General features: G+C 49.3%; 1 protein-coding gene across 5 annotated transcripts in view; it reads left to right on the top strand.

Annotated features, from left to right (window-relative positions):
* Positions 1–2,175: 2,175 nt before the first annotated feature.
* The window catches only part of LOC140190193 (RNA-binding protein 10-like), a 61,282-nt gene continuing 45,439 nt past the window's right edge, over positions 2,176–18,018 (top strand). For all 5 annotated transcript variants that reach the window (XM_072246708.1, XM_072246707.1, XM_072246711.1 and 2 more), the window contains exon 1: positions 2,176–2,403. The gene's annotated coding sequence lies outside the window, so the exon portion shown is untranslated. The remainder of the gene's footprint in view (positions 2,404–18,018) is intronic.

Below are 18,018 nucleotides of genomic sequence, written 5' to 3' on the forward strand. Positions count from 1 at the left end.
CACTTAGTGAAAGCCCGGAACCTGCCTTACTCCCTTGAGGAGATCAGGATGATGACCAGGGACTGCCAAGTCTGCGCAGAGTGAAAACCGCACTTCTACCGACCCGAAAAGGCACCACTCATCAAGGCCACCCGCCCCTTTGAGTGACTGAGTGTTGACTTTAAGGGCCCCCTTCCCTCCACCGGCCGCAATGTGTACTTTCTTAACGTAATTGACGAGTACTCGCGGTTCCCCTTCGCCATCCCCTGCCCCGAAACCACTACCACGTCAGTTATAAAAGCCCTGCGCAAGCTCTTCACTCTGTTCGGATACCCATGCTATATCCACAGTGACAGGGGGTCCTCGTTTATGAGTGACGAGCTGCGCCAATATCTACTGGCTAGGGGAATTGCAACCAGTAGGACCACGAGCTATAATCCCCGGGGGAATGGACAGGTGGAGAAGGAGAATGGCACTGTGTGGAAGGCCACACTCTTAGCCCTCAGGTCAAAGGGACTGCTGGTCTCCCGCTGGCAGGAGGTCCTTCCCGAGGCACTCCACTCCATCTGCTCCCTGTTATGCAAGGCCACCAATGCCACCCCTCATGAGCGGCTGTTTTCGTTTCCCAGAAAATCGACCACCGGGACCACCCTACCAACTTGGCTGATGTCCCCGGGGCCAGTGCTGCTCCGGAAACATGCGAGGAGCAATAAATACTCCCCGATAGTCGAGAGGGTTCACTTACTTCATGCGAACCCCCGGTATGCCTACGTGGTTTTACCTGATGGGCGGGAGGACACGGTCTCCATCTGTGACCTGGCGCCCGCAGGAGCTCCAGGCCCCTACCCTGAACACTCCGTGGTGACTATTGACCCCGTACCCACGAATGTATGTACCTACGAGACACTGTGCACCCCAAACCCTATACAGACACCACACGACACTCCCATACCGGGCGCGATGCACACGCACGAGGGATTACCGACGCCTAACGTGCTTGGCACCTGAAGTCAGGCTGGAGCCAGCACAACCGCCATCGCCGGTGCAATCACCGCCGGTGCTACGTAGATCACAGCGACGGACTCGACCGCCTGATAGACTTAACCTGTAAATATACTTCTTGTAAATATTGTCAGTCACTTCACCCCACGGGACTCTTTTTAAAAAAAAAAGGAGGGGTGAATGTGGCAAACCATGTATATATGTTGTAACTGGGTTAACTGTCCGGACACGCCCCTCTGCTGACTGCCCCTGTGGCTCCTCCCACAGAGTCCTGTATAAAGGTGTTCGCCTTGCCCCTCCCCCTCAGTCCGGGGGCAGACACTCACTGTGGAGGTCGTATTGTACAGCGAATAAAAGCCTTTCAGTATTTTACCAAACCTCTGTCTTTTGGAATAATTGAAGGTGCTTCACTCTGACACCCCCACACCTCTCCTTTCCTAGTCACCTTAAAATCATGTCTCTCCCCCCCCCCCCATATTAGCCATTATTGCCTCGAGGAAAAGGTCTCTGGCTGAATGCTTTATCATCAAATCTCCTGTCATTGTCCTTCGCCCCAAGTTCACTCAAAGTGCTCTCCAATCCAGGCAGCATCCTGGTAAATCTCCTCTGCATCCACTTCCTATAATGACGCGCCCAGAACTCGATACAATACCCCAAGTGTGGTCAAACCGTAGTTCGTTGTAAAATAAATGTTCTGAAAGATACAATGCAAATTTGACGTCGCATTTATCAACTTTCTAAAACATCACTGTTACTATCTTCCCAAAAATGTTTTCATTCATAAATTCTGCGGCAAAGAACTGCGACGTCCATTGGTGAAGAGTGCGGCGGGGAAGGGACCAATTGAAATGATGCGTGGTTCCGGCGGTGGAGTGGGAAGAGCCAATTGAAACCGAGCGTTTTGAAGTGGGCGGTACCCACTTGAATAAGCCATTGCGCCGGAACCGCCTGGTAGGCGGAGTCTATATGCAAATAGGGAGTCTTGTCTGAGACATGAAAATTTGGCGAAGGAAGGCAGGTTCGCGAGGGGCGGTGTCAATTTAAATAAGGCCGCGCTTTTCCACCAATCACAGGGGGAGATCCTCAGCAACGGATGGAGCGACAGCGAGGGTAACCCAATCATTTGGCCGGCGGCCCTGAGGGGCAACCAATGGAGAACCGCGGCGATGAGGGCGGGACCACGCGGAGGGTGAGGGGAGATGGAAGATCCGCGCCGCCATTTTATGCGTGCGTGTGAGGCGAAGGCGAGGGGCTGAGGTAAACCCCGGCGACGAGGGGTAGAGCAGCCCAGCCCGGGTTTAGAGCGCCTCAGCATCGCCTCCTTGTCAGCCGCGGCTTCGTTTTGTTTCGCTCTCCTGTCTGTTGGGTTGTTTTTATTTTCAGTTCCATTTGCGGAGCGATGGTGGCAGCAGCCATTTGAAGGTAAGACATGGCTGCATGTTAACCTCACCTCCCTTTGCAAAACACTTCGGGGCAGAGAAGAAGGACGGAGCGAACGAGAGGAAATATGAAGGGAACGATTGTTGCAAGTTAAATAAATAGTGGAGCACACAGGCAGGGGTGGTTCGGGTCTTCAATTTGTCTAGGCCACAAACCTGGGCATGCAGACCAGAGCTGAAGGGGGTGAGGGAAAGAATTACCAGGATATTGGCGAACTTCGAGCCAGAGAGGCTGGATGATTGCCCCATGAGTGAAATGCGCGGATGGGCGAGCATGTAAACATCATGAGGGAGGGGGCGTGGATCACTGACCTTACCCCACCGGTACCGTCCCGTCCCGTACCCCGGTGTTACACCCTGACAGACCCGTCCCCACCGGTACCGTACCCCGCTGTTACACAGTGATAGACCCGTCCCCACCGGTACCGTACCCCGGTGTTACACCCTGACAGACCCGTCCCCACCGGTACCGTACCCCGGTGTTACACCCTGACAGACCCGTCCCCACCGGTACCGTACCCCGGTGCTACACAGTGACAGACCCGTCCCCACCGGTACCGTACCCCGGTGTTACACAGTGACAGACCCGTCCCCGCCGGTACCGTACCCCGCTGTTACACAGTGACAGACCCGCCTCCACCGGTACCGTACCCCGGTGTTACACCCTGACAGACCCGTCCCCACCGGTACCGTACCCCGGTGTTACACAGTGACAGACCCGTCCCCGCCGGTACCGTACCCCGCTGTTACACACTGACAGACCCACCCCCACCGGTACCGTACCCCGGTGCTACACAGTGACAGACCCGTCCCCACCGGTACCGTACCCCGGTGTTACACCCTGACAGACCCGTCCCCACCGGTACCGTACCCCGGTGTTACACAGTGACAGACCCGTCCCCACCGGTACCGTACCCCGGTGTTACACACTGACAGACCCGTCCCCACCGGTACCGTACCCCGGTGTTACACACTGACAGACCCGTCCCCACCGGTACCGTACCCCGGTGTTACACACTGACAGACCCGTCCCCACCGGTACCGTACCCCGGTGTTACACACTGACAGACCCGTCCCCACCGGTACCGTACCCCGGTGTTATACAGTGACAGACCCGTCCCCACCGGTACCGTCTCCCGGTGTTACACACTGACAGACCCGTCCTCACCGGTACCGTACCGTACCCCGCTGTTACACAGTGACAGACCCGTCCCCACCGGTACCGTACCCCGGTGTTACACAGTGACAGACTCGTCCCCACCGGTACCGTACCCCGCTGTTACACAGTGACAGACCCGTCCCCACCGGTACCGTACCCCGGTGTTACACAGTGACAGACTCGTCCCCACCGGTACCGTACCCCGGTGTTACACAGTGACAGACCCGTCCCCACCGGTACCGTACCCTGGTGTTACACAGTGACAGACCCGTCCCCACCGGTACCGTACCCCGGTGTTACACAGTGACAGACCCGTCCCCACCGGTACCGCACCCCGGTGTTACACAGTGACAGACCCGTCCCCACCGGTACCGTACCCCGCTGTTACACACTGACAGACCCGTCCCCACCGGTACCGTACCCCAGTGTTATACAGCGACAGACCCGTCCCCACCGGTACCGTACCCCGGTGTTACACAGTGACAGACCCGTCCCCACCGGTACCGTACCCCGGTGTTACACAGCGACAGACCCATCCCCACCGGTACCGTACCCCGGTGTTACACAGTGACAGACCCGTCCCCACCGGTACCGTACCCCGCTGTTACACAGCGACAGACCCGTCCCCACCGGTACCGTACCCCGGTGTTACACAGTGACAGACCCGTCCCCACCGGTACCGTACCCCGGTGTTACACAGAGACAGACCCGTTCCCACCGGTACCGTACCCCGGTGTTACACACTGACAGACCCGTCCCCACTGGTACCGTACCCCGGTGTTATAGCGTGACAAACCCGTCCCCACCGGTACCGTACCCCGCTGTTACACAGTGACAGACCCGTCCCCACCGGTACCGTACCCCGGTGTTACACAGTGACAGACCCGTCCCCACCGGTACCGTACCCCGGTGTTATACAGCGACAGACCCGTCCCCACCAGTACCGTACCCCGCTGTTACACAGTGACAGACTCGTCCCCACCGGTACCGTACCCCGGTGTCACACAGTGACAGACCCGTCCCCACCGGTACCGTACCCCGGTGTTATAGCGTGACAGACCCGTCCCCACCGGTACCGTACCCCGGTGTTATACAGCGACAGACCTGTCCCCACCGGTACCGTACCCCGCTGTTACACAGTGACAGACCCGTCCCCACCGGTACCGTACCCCGGTGTTACACAGTGACAGACCCGTCCCCACCGGTACCGTACCCTGGTGTTACACAGTGACAGACCCGTCCCCACCGGTACCGTACCCCGGTGTTACACAGTGACAGATCCGTCCCCACCGGTACCGTACCCCGGTGTTACACAGTGACAGACCCGTCCCCACCGGTACCGTACCCCGGTGTTACACAGTGACAGACCAGTCCCCACCGGTACCGTACCCCGGTGTTACACAGTGACAGACCCGTCCCCACCGGTACCGTACCCCGGTGTTACACAGTGACAGACCCGTCCCCACCGGTACCGTACCCCGGTGTTACACAGTGACAGACCCGTCCCCACCGGTACCGTACCCCGGTGTTACACAGTGACAGACTCGTCCCCACCGGTACCGTACCCCGGTGTTACACCCTGACAGACCCGTCCCCACCGGTACCGTACCCCGGTGTTACACAGTGACAGACCCGTCCCCACCGGTACCGTACCCCGCTGTTACACAGTGACAGACCCGTCCCCACCGGTACCGTACCCCAGTGTTATACAGCGACAGACCCGTCCCCACCGGTACCGTACCCCGGTGTTACACAGTGACAGACCCGTCCCCACCGGTACCGTACCCCGCTGTTACACAGTGACAGACCCGTCCCCACCGGTACCGTACCCCGGTGTTACACAGTGACAGACCCGTCCCCACCGGTACCGTACCCCGGTGTTACACAGCGACAGACCCGTCCCCACCGGTACCGTACCCCGGTGTTACACAGCGACAGACCCGTCCCCACCGGTGCCGTACCCCGCTGTTACACAGCGACAGACCCGTCCCCACCGGTGCCGTACCCCGCTGTTACACAGCGACAGACCCGTCCCCACCGGTACCGAACCCCGGTGTTACACAGCGACAGACCCGTCCCCACCGGTGCCGTACCCCGCTGTTACACAGCGACAGACCCGTCCCCACCGGTACCGAACCCCGGTGTTACACAGCGACAGACCCGTCCCCACCGGTACCGAACCCCGGTGTTACACACTGACAGACCCGTCCCCACCGGTACCAAACCCCGGTGTTACACACTGACAGACCCGTCCCCACCGGTACCGAACCCCGGTGTTATAGCGTGACAGACCCGTCCCCACCGGTACCGTACCCCGGGGTTACACAGTGACAGACCCATCCCCACCGGTACCGTACCCCGGTGTTATAGTGTGGCAGACCAGTCCCCACCGGTACCGTACCCCGGTGTTACACGGGCTGTATCCTCGTGCCACACAGTTAGAGACCCAGACTCGTAACCTGCTGCCATGGTGACAGCTCTCCCCACCTCTTGTGAGATTCCTGTTCTGTATTGCAGTTGTACATTGACAGACCTGTTGCAAACACTAACCAAGTGCTGGATGGGTTCTCTATTCATATAGGTGTTTTACATTGTAAGACATGAGGGCAGATTTCTGAGGTGAAGTAGGTGGTGGTTCCCAAAGTTTTTTTATGGCATGGACGAGCAAGGTGTTCGTGCACTCTGGGTTGGAAGCCCCTGAGCGGCAGGTTTCAGTTGTGGCCATACTGATCTGCCAGGGGAAGTGGTAGAGGTGGGTGCACTTCTGTTTGAAACACTTCTGTGTTGGTGCACTGAAAGGATAGGTTTCGAAAGAAGTGTGCTAAATGTAGGCCAGCGGATGGGTTGTCCCTGAGTGAGGGATGTAAGGGAATGATTTGAAGGGGATGCTAGCGGAGAGTTTCTACACAGACATTGGTCCTTGTGCAGAATGAGGAAGTTGTACTGTTGGGTAAAGTTTTAATATTTTGATCTCATTTGGAGAGATGCATTGGTAGGAAAGTTTTTGAGGGATTTCAGCCAAGCGCAGGCAGGTTTGTAATTTTGCTGTTGTCAGCATGTCACAAGATATAGTGAAGAGCGTTTGCTTGTGTGCTATGCATTCAGATCATCCCCTACATCAGTATGTCGAGGAGTACAAAGGGAATACAGTCCCTAATTTGGTGTAGTTTGGGTGGACAGATAAAGTGACAGCCAAGTGGAATTGTCAGTGCACAAGAATGTGTATCCACAGGTGCAATGAACAGCTTACTTGCTGCGGCATCACAGGCACCCAGCATCAGATAAGCAATATTCACATTTAAACTTAAATTATGCACAGTTTTTACAATGAAAAGAGCAAGAGAAAATCAAGAACAAACTCCATGTTAGTGCAGAGTAGTCAGAGGGGTCACAGTGTTGCTGCACTGAGGTAGTGATTAGGGTTCTGCCAGTCGGTTCAAGAACCAAATGGTTGAAGGGAAGTGGCTGTTCATGAAACTGATAGTGTTGGACTTCTGGCTTCTGTGCCTCCTGGCCTGATGGAAGTTGAAGACAATGCCATGACCCAGATGGGGTGGAGGGAGGGGGAAATCATTGATGACGGACGACACCATCTTGATGCAGTACCTCCTGTAGATAATACCGAGGATGATTGGGATGTACCTGTGACATATCAGTCAAGTCCACTACTTCAGCAGTCCCCAACCAGCGGGCCGCAAGGAAACGACATGAGTCAGCTGCACCTTTCCTCATTCCCTGTCACGCACTGTTGAACTTGAACATAGGGTTGCCAACTGTCCTGTATTTGCCGGAACGTCCTGTATATTGGGCTAAATTGGTTTGTCCCATACGGGACCGCCCTTGTCCCGTATTTCCCCCCACTAAGGTAGAGCGTTCCTATGAAACCTTTCATGCCAAAATGGCATGAAGCGAAGAAGCAATTACCATTGATTTATATGGGAAAAATTTTTGAACGTTCCCAGACCCAAAAAATAACCTAACAAATCATACCAAATAACACATAAAACCGAAAATAACTCTACCATACAGTAAAATCAGGAAAGATATGATAAATACACAGCCTATATAAAGTAGAAATAATGTTTGTACAGTGTAGTCGGGAAGATTAAGCCAAAACCAATTTGTGGGAAAAAAGTTGGCATGTACGTGCATGCGCACGTCACATATGTGAACGTCACGCATGCGCACACAGGTGCCCACACAAAACTTCATGGTCATGGTAGTCTTTCTCGGCGTAAACAAGTGCCCCTTCAACACACACAAAAAATGCTGGTGAACGCAGCAGACCAGGCAGCATCTATAGGAAGAGGTGCAGTCGACGTTTCGGGCCGGGACCCTTCGTCAGGATTTGACTGCTACTTTTGCCCCTTATTTGGGAGTGAGAAAGTTGGTAACCCTAACTGTAAAAGACATGTTGAGGTGAGTTTAACCCCACTTGAACACCCCCCCCCCCCCCCACCACCACCAATGGTCAGCCGGTCCGCAAGAATATTAATCATATTAAACCGGTACGCGGTGCAAAAAAGGTTGGGGACCCCTGCACTACTTGACTGTGCATTTGAAATGGCATACCAGACCATGATGCAGCCAGTCAGGATGCTTTCAACAATACATCTGTAGAAGTTTATTCAGAGTGTTTGATAATAAGCTGAATTTCCTTAACGTCCTAAGAAATGAGTAGCAGAGGACCCTGCTTCCCTGTGATTGCATGTGTGTGCTGCTCCTAGGACCAGCATCTGAAATGTTAATCCCCAGTAATTTAAAGCTACTGACCACATCCACTACCAATTCAGAATCAGGTTTATTATTACCAGCATATAAGACCATAAGATATCGGAGCAGAAGTACGCCGTTCGGCCCTTCGAATCTGTTCTGCCATTCAATCATGGGCTGATCCAATTCTTCCAGTCATCCCCACTCCCCTGCTTTCACCCCATACTCTTTGGTGCTCTATCTAATCAAGAACCTATCTATCTCTGCCTTAAATACACGCAATAACTTGGCCTCCACAGCCACTCGTGGCAACAGATTCCACATATTTACCACCCTCTGACTAAAGTAATTTCTCCACCTCTCAGTTCTAAAAGGACGTCCTTCAATCCTGAAGTCGTGCCCTCTTGTCCTAGAATCCCCTAGCATGGGAAATAACTTTGTCATATCTAATCTGTTTAGGCCTTTTAAACATTTGGAATGTTTCTATGAGATCTCCCCTCATTGTCCAGAACTCCAGGGAATATAGTCCAAGAGTTGCCAGACGTTCCTCATGCAGTAACTCTTACATTCCTGGAATCATTCTCATGAATCTTCTCTGAACCCTCCAATGTCATTATATCCTTTCTAAAATAAGGAGCCCAAAACTGCACACACTACCCCAAGTGTGGTCTCACGAGTGCTGTAGTGAGCTTCAACAGCAAATCCCTGCTCTCTTATTTTATGCCTCTAGAAATGAATGCCAACGTTACATTTATCTTCTTCACAAACAACTCTGGAGGTTAACCTTTAGGGTATCTTGCACAAAGATTCCCAAGTCCTTTTGCATCTCTGCATTTTGAATTCTCTCCTCATCTAAATAATAGTCTGCTCATTTATTTCTACCACCAAAGTGCACAACCATACACTTTCCAACATTGTATTTCATTTGCCTCTTCTTCGCCCATTCGGCTGTTTGTTTCCTCAACACTACCTGCTCCTCCACCTATCTTTGTATCATCGGCAAATTTAGCCACAAATCCATTAATCCTATTCCAAATCATTGTCATACATCGTAAAAAGCAGTGGTCACAACACCGTCCCCTGTGGAACTCCGCTGGTAACTGGCAGCCAGCCAGAATAGGATCCCTTTATTCCCACACTCTGTTTTCTGCTGACCAGCCAATGCTCCACCCACGCTAGTAACTTCTCTGTAATTCCATGGGCTTTTATCTTGTTAAGCATCCTCATGTGCGGCACCTTGTCAAAAGCCTTCTGAAAATCCAAGTACACCACGTCTACTGTATCTTCTTTGCCTACCTTGCTTGTAATTTCCTCAAAGAATTGCAGTAGGTTTTTCAGGCAGGATTTTCCTTCCAGGAAATCGTGCTGGCTTTGGCCTATCTTGTCATATGCCTCCAGGTATTCCGTAATCTCATCCCTAACAATCGATTCCAACAACTTCCCAACCACTGATGTCAGGCTTACAGGTCTATAGTTTCCTTTCTGTTGCCTCCCAGCTTTCTTAAATAGTGGAGTAACATTTGCAATTTTTTGGTCATCTGATATATGCCAGAATCTATCAGTTCTTGAAAGATTATCATTAATGCCCCTGCAATCGCTCTAGCTACTTCCTTCAGAACCCAACGGTGCATTCCATCAGGTCCAGGAGACTTATCCACCCTCAGACCATTAAGCTTCCTGAGCACCTTCTCAGTTGTAATTTTTACTGCACAAACTTCACTTCCCTGACACTTGAATGTCCAGTATGCTGCAGACATCTTCCACTGAAAATACGCATTCAGGTCCTCTGCCATCTCTGCATCACTAATTACAATATCTCCAGCGTCATTATGCATTGGGCCTATATCTACCCTTGACTCTCTTTTACCCTTTATATACTTAAAAGCTTTTAGTATCTTCTTTGATATTAGTCGCCAGCTTCCACTCATAATTTATCTTTTCCCTCAGAATGACCTTCTTAGTTTTCTTCTGCAAGTTTTTAAAAGCTTCCCAATCCTCTATCTTCCCACTAGCTCTGGCTAACTTGTATGCCCTCTCTTTTGCTTTTACTTTGGCTCTGACTTCACTTGTCAGCCACAGTAGTGTCCTCTTTCCCTTTGAAAATTTCTTCTTATTTGGAATATATCTGTCTTGCATTTCCCTCAATTTTCGCAGAAACTCCAGCCATTGCTGCTCTGCTGTCCTTCCTGCAAATGTCCCTTTCCAGTCAACTTCAGCCAGTTCCCCTTTCATGCCATTGTAATTTCCTGTATGTCATGAAATTTTTAAAATTTGTGGCAGCATTGCATAATAATAGTGAAGAACTATTCCTATAAATGTGAATAATTCCTATAAGTATAAATAGAAATAAAAAAGTAGTGGGGTGGTGTTCATGGGTTCAATGTCTATTCAGAAATTGGATGGCAGAGGGGAAGAAGGTATTCCTGAGTCGTTGACTTGGTGTCTTCAGGCTCCTGTACCTCCTTCCTGAGAAAATGGCATGTCCTGGGTGGTGGGGATCCTTAATGATGGCACCGCCTCATGAATTTTCCCCCAGTGTAGACTGGTACATGTTCACACCCACCCAACACCCTGTCATCAACAATCGGCTATTTAGTTCATTCCAAGATGATGGGAGCTCAGGCAGCATCTGTGGAGGGAAATGGACAGTTGTGAAAGCCTCCAGCTTTCTGTGTGTTGCCCCAGACTGTAGCGTCTACAGCCACCTCCAGGAGAGTGATACAGACCCTTGGCAGTCTGTCAGTGCGGCCTGCTGTCCCACCTTTCGTCAGAGTTGGAGAAAACGGATAGCTTCACTACAAGCCCTGACGAAGGGTCTCGGCCTGAAACGTCGACTGTACCTCTTCCTAGAGATGCTGCCTGGCCTGCTGCGTTCACCAGCAACTTTGATGTATGTAGCTTCGCTACAGTTGGAAGGGGCACATTGACTTGTTGGGGGAGGGGTGTGGTGAGGCAAGACCACTGGAGGGATTAAAATGGTGCAATTTCAAGACAAGGGTATGGGGGCTACATGGTGGAGCTAGCCAGTGTGGTTCAGCAGACCCAGGGTGGATGAATATACAAATGCAACCACAAATGTTCTAGTGCATTAGGGCCCTGTTTATTTTCATCCACTTACTTGGTATGAGTGACGTTGAAGGAACTCGGCAGGTCAGGCAGCATCTATGGTGAGGAATAAACAGTTAACGCTTCAGGCCGAGTCCCTTCATTTCACTAGGGCGTGAAATGTGTCATTATTTGACACAATATTTCGCGTTTAATTGTTTGATGTGAAGCATGCAAAGATATAGAATTACAGTGAATTCTAAATATGATTAAAAAGGAGAAACCAGGTGGAGTTCATGGACCGTCTGGAAATCTGATGATGGAGGGGAGGAAGCTGTTCCTATGACATTGAGTGTGTGTCCTCGGCTCTTGTACCTCTTCTCTGATGATAGTAATGAGAAGAGAGCATGTCCTCGGTAGCGAGGACCACCAATGATGGATGCTGCCTTCTTGAGGCATCATCTTTGAAGATGTCCCTTGCTGCTGGGGAAGCTTCCAAATTAAATTTATTATCAAAGTACGTGTAGCACACCATATACAACCTAAGATTAATTTTCTTGTGGGCATACTCAAATCCATAATAGAATAATAACCATAATAAAATCAATGATCTATCAAATTGGGCGTTCAACCAATGTGGCAAAGACAACAATATGAACAGATAGAGAGATACAGTGGCATGTAAAAGTTTGGGCACCCCGGTCAAAATTTCTGTTACTGTGAATAGCTAAGTGAGTGAAAGATAATCTGATTTCCAAAAGGCATAAAGTTAAAGATGACATATTTCTTTAATATTTTAAGCATGATTACTTTTTTATTTCCATCTTTTACAGTTTCAAAATAACAAAAAAGGAAAAGGGCTTGAAGCAAAAGTTTGGGCACCCTTGCATGGTTAGTAGTAACACCCCCTTTGGCAAGTATCACAGCTTGTAAACACTTTCTGTAGTCAGCTAAGAGCCCTTCAATTCTTGTTCGGGGGATTTTCGCCCATTCTTCCTTGCAAAAGGCTTCTAGTTCGGTGAGATTCTTGGGCTGTCTTGCATGCACTACTCTTTTGAGGTCTATCCACAGATTTTCGATGATGTTTAGGTTGGGGGACTGTGAGGGCCATGGCAAAACCTTCAGCTTGTGCCTCTTGAGGTAGTCCATTGTGGATTTTGAGGTGTGTTTAGGACCGTTATCAGCCATCCTCTTTTCATCTTTAGCTTTTTTACAGATGGTGTGATATTTGCTTCCAGAATTTGCTGGTATTTAATTTAATTCATTCTTCCCTCTACCAGTGAAGTGTTCCCCGTGCCACTGGCTGCAACACAAGCCCAAAGCATGATCGATCCACCCCCGTGCTTAACAGTTGGAGAGGTATTCTTTTCATGAAATTCTGCACCCTTTTTTCCCCCAAACGTACCTTTGCTCATTGCGGCCAATAGGTTCTATTTTAACTTCATCAGTCCACAGGACTTGTTTCCAAAATGTATCAGGCTCGTTTAGATGTTCCTTTGCAAACTTCTGACGCTGAATTTTGTGGTGAGGACGCAGGAAAGGTTTTCTTCTGATGATTCTTCCATGAAGGTCATATTTGTGTAGGTGTCGCTGCACAGTAGAACAGTGCACCACCACTCCAGGGTCTGCTAAATCTTCCTGAAGGTCTCTGGCAGTCAAATGGGGGTTTTGATTTGCCTTTCTAGCAATCCTACGAGCAATTCTCTGGGAAAGTTTTCTTGGTCTTCCAGACCTCAACTTGACCTGCACCGTTCCTGTTAACTGCTGTTTCTTAATTACATTATGAACTGAGGAAATGACTACCTGAAAACGCTCTGCTATCTTCTTATAGCCTTCTCCTGCTTTGTGGGCATCATTTATTTTAATTTTCAGAGTGCTGGGCAGCTGCTTAGAGGAGCCCATGGCTGCTGATTGTTGGGACAAGGTTTGAGGAGTCAGGGTATTTTAGCTTTGAGATTTGCATCACCTGGCCTTTCCTAACGATGACTGAACAAGCCATAGCCCTAACAAGCTAATTAAGGTCTGAGACCTTGGTAAAAGTTATCTAAGAGCTCAAATCTCTTGGAGTGCCCAAACTTTTGCATGGTGCTCCTTTCCTTTTTTTCACTCTAAAATTGTACAAAACCAAAATAATACACTAATCTTGCTTAAAATGTTGAAAAGAATGTTTCATCTTTAACTTTATGGCTTTTGGATATCAGTTCATCTTCTACTCACTTAACTATTCACTCTAACAGAAATTTTGACCGAGGTGCCCAAACCTTTGCATGCCACTGTACTTTATTGATCCCAAAGGAAATTACAGTGTCACAGTAGCATTATAAGTGCACAGATATACAAATATTAGAGGAGAAGCAAGAAAAAATAAAAAATAAGTTACCACACTCTAACAGGAGGGAGTCATCACTTCCCTGGCTATAGGCTGACTCATTATGGAACCTAATGGCCGAGGATAAGAACGATCTCGATAGTGCTGTCTGGAGCAGTGCAGTTATTTTAGTCTATTACTAAAAGTGCTCCTCTGTTCAGCCAAGGTGGCATGCAGAGGGTGAGAAACATTGTCCAGAATTGCCAGGATTTTCCGTGGGGTCCTTTGTTCTACCACGGCCTCCAGTGTGTCTGGTTTGACTCCTATAACAGAGCCTGCCGTTCTAATCAGTTTATTGAGCCTGTTGGCATTACTCATGTTGATGCCATTACCCCAGCACACTGCTGCATAGAAGATTGTACTGGCGACAACAGACTGGTAGAACATGTGAAGGAGAGGCCTGCATACTCCAAAGGACCGCAGTCTCCTCAGGAAGTGGAGGCGACTCTGGCCCTTCTTGTACACGGCCTCTGTGTTGGTGCTGCACTCAAGGTGTCATCTGGGTGCACCCCCAGGTACTTGTAGATCCTCACCACATCCTCGTCCTCACCATCAGTAGTAACGGAGCAGTGCAGGCTTAGTCTTCCTAAAGTCCACCACCATCTCCTTTGTCTTACTGATACAAAAAGAAAGAAATGGTAAGTAATAAATATTGAGAACATGAGATGAAGAGTCTTTGAAAGTGAGTGTGACAAGTGAAGCTGATGACTCCCACCACCCAGGACATGCTGTCTTTTCATTGCTACCATCAGGAGCCTGAAAGCACACACACTCACTGATTCAGGACCAGCTTCTTCCCTTCTGCCATCCAATTTCTGAATGGACATTGAACCCATGAACACTACCTCACTTCTTTATTATTCCTATGTTTAACTAGTTATTTAATTTAACTAATATATATATTTACTGTAATTCTGTTTTTTTCTCTATCATTATGCATTGCAATGTACTGTTGCTGCAAATTTGACATATGTCATGACACATGCTGGTGATATTAACTCCTGATTCTGAATCGCAGTGGAGAGATCAGGAGCCTGATGGTTGAGGGTTAATAACTGTTCCTGAACCTGGAGGTGTGGAGTCTCCTGTACCATCTTCCTAATGGCAGCAGTGAGAAGAGAACGTCTTGAGTGTTGAGGGTCCCCGATGATGGATGCTGCTTTCCTGCGACAATGCTTCCTGCTCAGTGGTGGATGGGCCGCACCCACTACTTTTTGCAGGATTTTACTGTTCAAGGGCATTGGTGTTTCCATACCTGGCTGTGATGAAGCCAGTCAATATATGGGGGGTGATTGATAAGTTTGTGGCCTAAGGTGGAAGGAAGGATTTTAGAAAACCTATTTATTTTTCAACATAGTCCCCTCCTACATTTACACACATAGTCCAGTGGTCGTGGAGCATACGAATCTTGTACCTCCAGAAAGTGTCCACAGCAGGGGTGATTGGTAAGTTCGTGGCCTAAGGTAGAAGGAGATGAGTTATTAACTTCAAACTTTCTGCATAATCACTCAAAGAGTTGAACTGCACGTGCATGTAACGAGAGCTGTATAACTCATCTCCTTCTACCTTAGGCCACGAACTGATCGATCACCCCTCGTTCTCTACGTGTGCATGTAACGAGAGCTGTATAACTCATCTTTTTCTACCTTAGGCCACGAACTGATCGATCACCCCTTGTTCTCTACGTGTGCATGTAACGAGAGTTGTATAACTCATCTTCTACCTTAGGCCACGAACTGATCGATCACCCTCATGCTCTGCGTGTGCCCGAGATGGAGCTGGCTGAGCCTGCAACCATCTGCAGCCTCTTGTGATCCACAGGAGTGATGCAGCCAGTCAGAATGTGCTCCAGTTGCTTCAGTCTGTATTAGTCTCATATACTATAAAGCAGCTGGGAGGTGTGGTCAGACATGCTGCATTCTGATCCCGGAATATGTGCCAGCAAAGGATTGGGGACAAACTATCCCAGTTTGCAAAAGTTAACCTTGTGGGAGATCCCCTCTGACTTTCCCGGAGCAGCACTTGTCCTTGCAATCATCCCTTGGTCCTAACATAGTGACCATTTTCTCAAGGCAAATGGTGACCCACTTAGCACTAAGACAACAACCCCATACAGGAGGGTGCTCATGTTCTCAGTATAATTTATTTACTTTTTTTTTGTATTTGCAGTCTATCATCTTTTGCACATTATCAATCTTTGTACGTAGTTTTTCATTGATTCTCTAGAATTTCTTTGTTCTACTGTGAATGCCTGCGAGAAAATGAATCTCAGGGTCACATGTACATATTTTGATAATCAGTTTACTTGAATTGAGAATCTACCCCAGAGGTCAGGGTTGTCTGTTACTTGTGCATTTGGGGCTCGGATTGACAGGTTTTCTGTCATGTCAAGTGGGTCTAGTGTTTCAGCTTGTGATTGGGAGGTGCATAGAAGGGCATTGAGGGAAGAGAAGAGGGAGGAATCAGGAAGGGAGTGGGAGGTGAGATGATAGAGGAGCTGGGAATGAGGAAGAGGGAGGGAACTGAATCAAACTCTCAGAAGTTGCAGGGCTCAAGTGTGACTCTTGCAGACACTTCTGACTCTGAAGCAAGTTGTGCTCACATTGAGCTGTCTCCAAGCTTTTATCTTTGACTCACAGAGCCATTAAACCCCTTGAATCTATACTTTTCACCAATCAGCCTCCATCATCTACTTTGTTGTCCTCACCATTGGATCCACTCTGTAGACCCTACACCAGTCCAGAAGTTCCTCTCCACCACCTTCCTCGTGGCTCTCTGAATGAGGGCCGGTAAATCTCTCAACTTTCACCGTTCACTCTGAACTTGAGTAGTTATAAACAGATTGTACTCGAGCAGATGCACACCTGGGGCTTGAGCTTCAGGACGCAATGGACGACTTCTTCAATGCATATGAGGACGGGGACCTTGCACCAAGCACCTGAAAGACACAAGTTCCTTTACCAATCTGCCCTTTGACACTGTCATAGTAGGCTGCTTTGCTAGCCAGGGAGCGGGGAGGGAACCAACATGCTGGTTTATTATTGTCCCAAGATACAGTGAGAAGATCCCCTCATGTTGATCATGAAAATCAAGTTATCCAGTGCATTGAGGTACAACAGGGTACAGCAATAATAATGCAGAATTAAGTGTAACAGCTACAGAGAAAGTGCAGTGCTGGTAAAACAAAGTGCAAGATTATAACAAGGTAGGTTGTGAGGTCAAGGGTCCATCTTAAGAGTACTATTTAGAGTACCATTTAACAGTGGGATAGAAGCTGTCCTTGATGGTATGTGCTTTCAGGCTCTATCCTCAGCCTAATGGGAGAGAGGAGAAGAGAGAGAATTTCCAGGGTGGGTGGGGGTCTTTTATTATATTAGTTGCAGCGGGAAGTGTAGACAGAGTCCATGGAGGGGTGGCTGGTTTCTGTGATATCCACAACACTGTATTTTCTTGTCATGGGCAGAGCAGGTACTGACTGAGCCGTTATGCATCCAGACAGACATGAGATTCTGCAAATCCAGGGTAGCGCGCACAAAATGCTGGAGGAAGTCAGCAGGTCGGGGAGCACCTATGGAGGGGAATAAATAGTTGGCATTGTGGGCTGAGGCCCTTCATCAGGACCAGCATTTACCATGTGATGTGTTCATATGGTGCATTTTGCACCTGGGGAAATGAACATTGAAGATGAGAGTTTTAAAACTGTGGCTGAGAGCCGTTTGCTCAGCAAGAGTCAGGGCGATGAGTAAGAGTACAGTGAGAGAGCTGGCAGCAGAGCTTTGGATTAGAACATGTATAGCCAAGGTGCAAGAGAGCATTCGAATGGAAGTGTACCTGTGTAAATTGGAGTTCCTGGCAACATAGGTAGACGTGATGGTGCGGAAGAGGTTTTGCATTCTTGCCTTCATTAGTCAAATATAGAACTCAGGACTTGGGATGTCGTGTTACAGCTATGCAAGACTTTGCCACTTCTGGAAACCTGGGTGCAATTCTGGTCCCCTCTGTATAGGAAGGATGCATTAAACTGGAGGGGGTGCTGAAAAGATTCACGAGAATGTTACTGGGGGAGGGCTGGGGTTATAAGGAGGCTGGATAGGCCCCCCCACACCCTGGGGTGTAGGAGTTTGAGGGGTCACCTGCGGATACGAAGAACCAGAGTCACATGTTCTATGGAAAAGAGTAAAGAGTTGACGTTTTGGCCAAGACCAGTAACCGAGTGCTGATGAAGGTTCTCAGCTTGAAACATCAACTGTTTAATTCCTCTCCATGACCTCCTGAGTTCCTCCAGCATTGTGTGTGGGTGTGTGTACAGAGAT

The sequence above is a fragment of the Mobula birostris genome, chromosome 29, assembly GCF_030028105.1.
Source record: "Mobula birostris isolate sMobBir1 chromosome 29, sMobBir1.hap1, whole genome shotgun sequence".
In the NCBI taxonomy this organism is placed as follows: Eukaryota; Metazoa; Chordata; class Chondrichthyes; order Myliobatiformes; family Myliobatidae; genus Mobula; species Mobula birostris.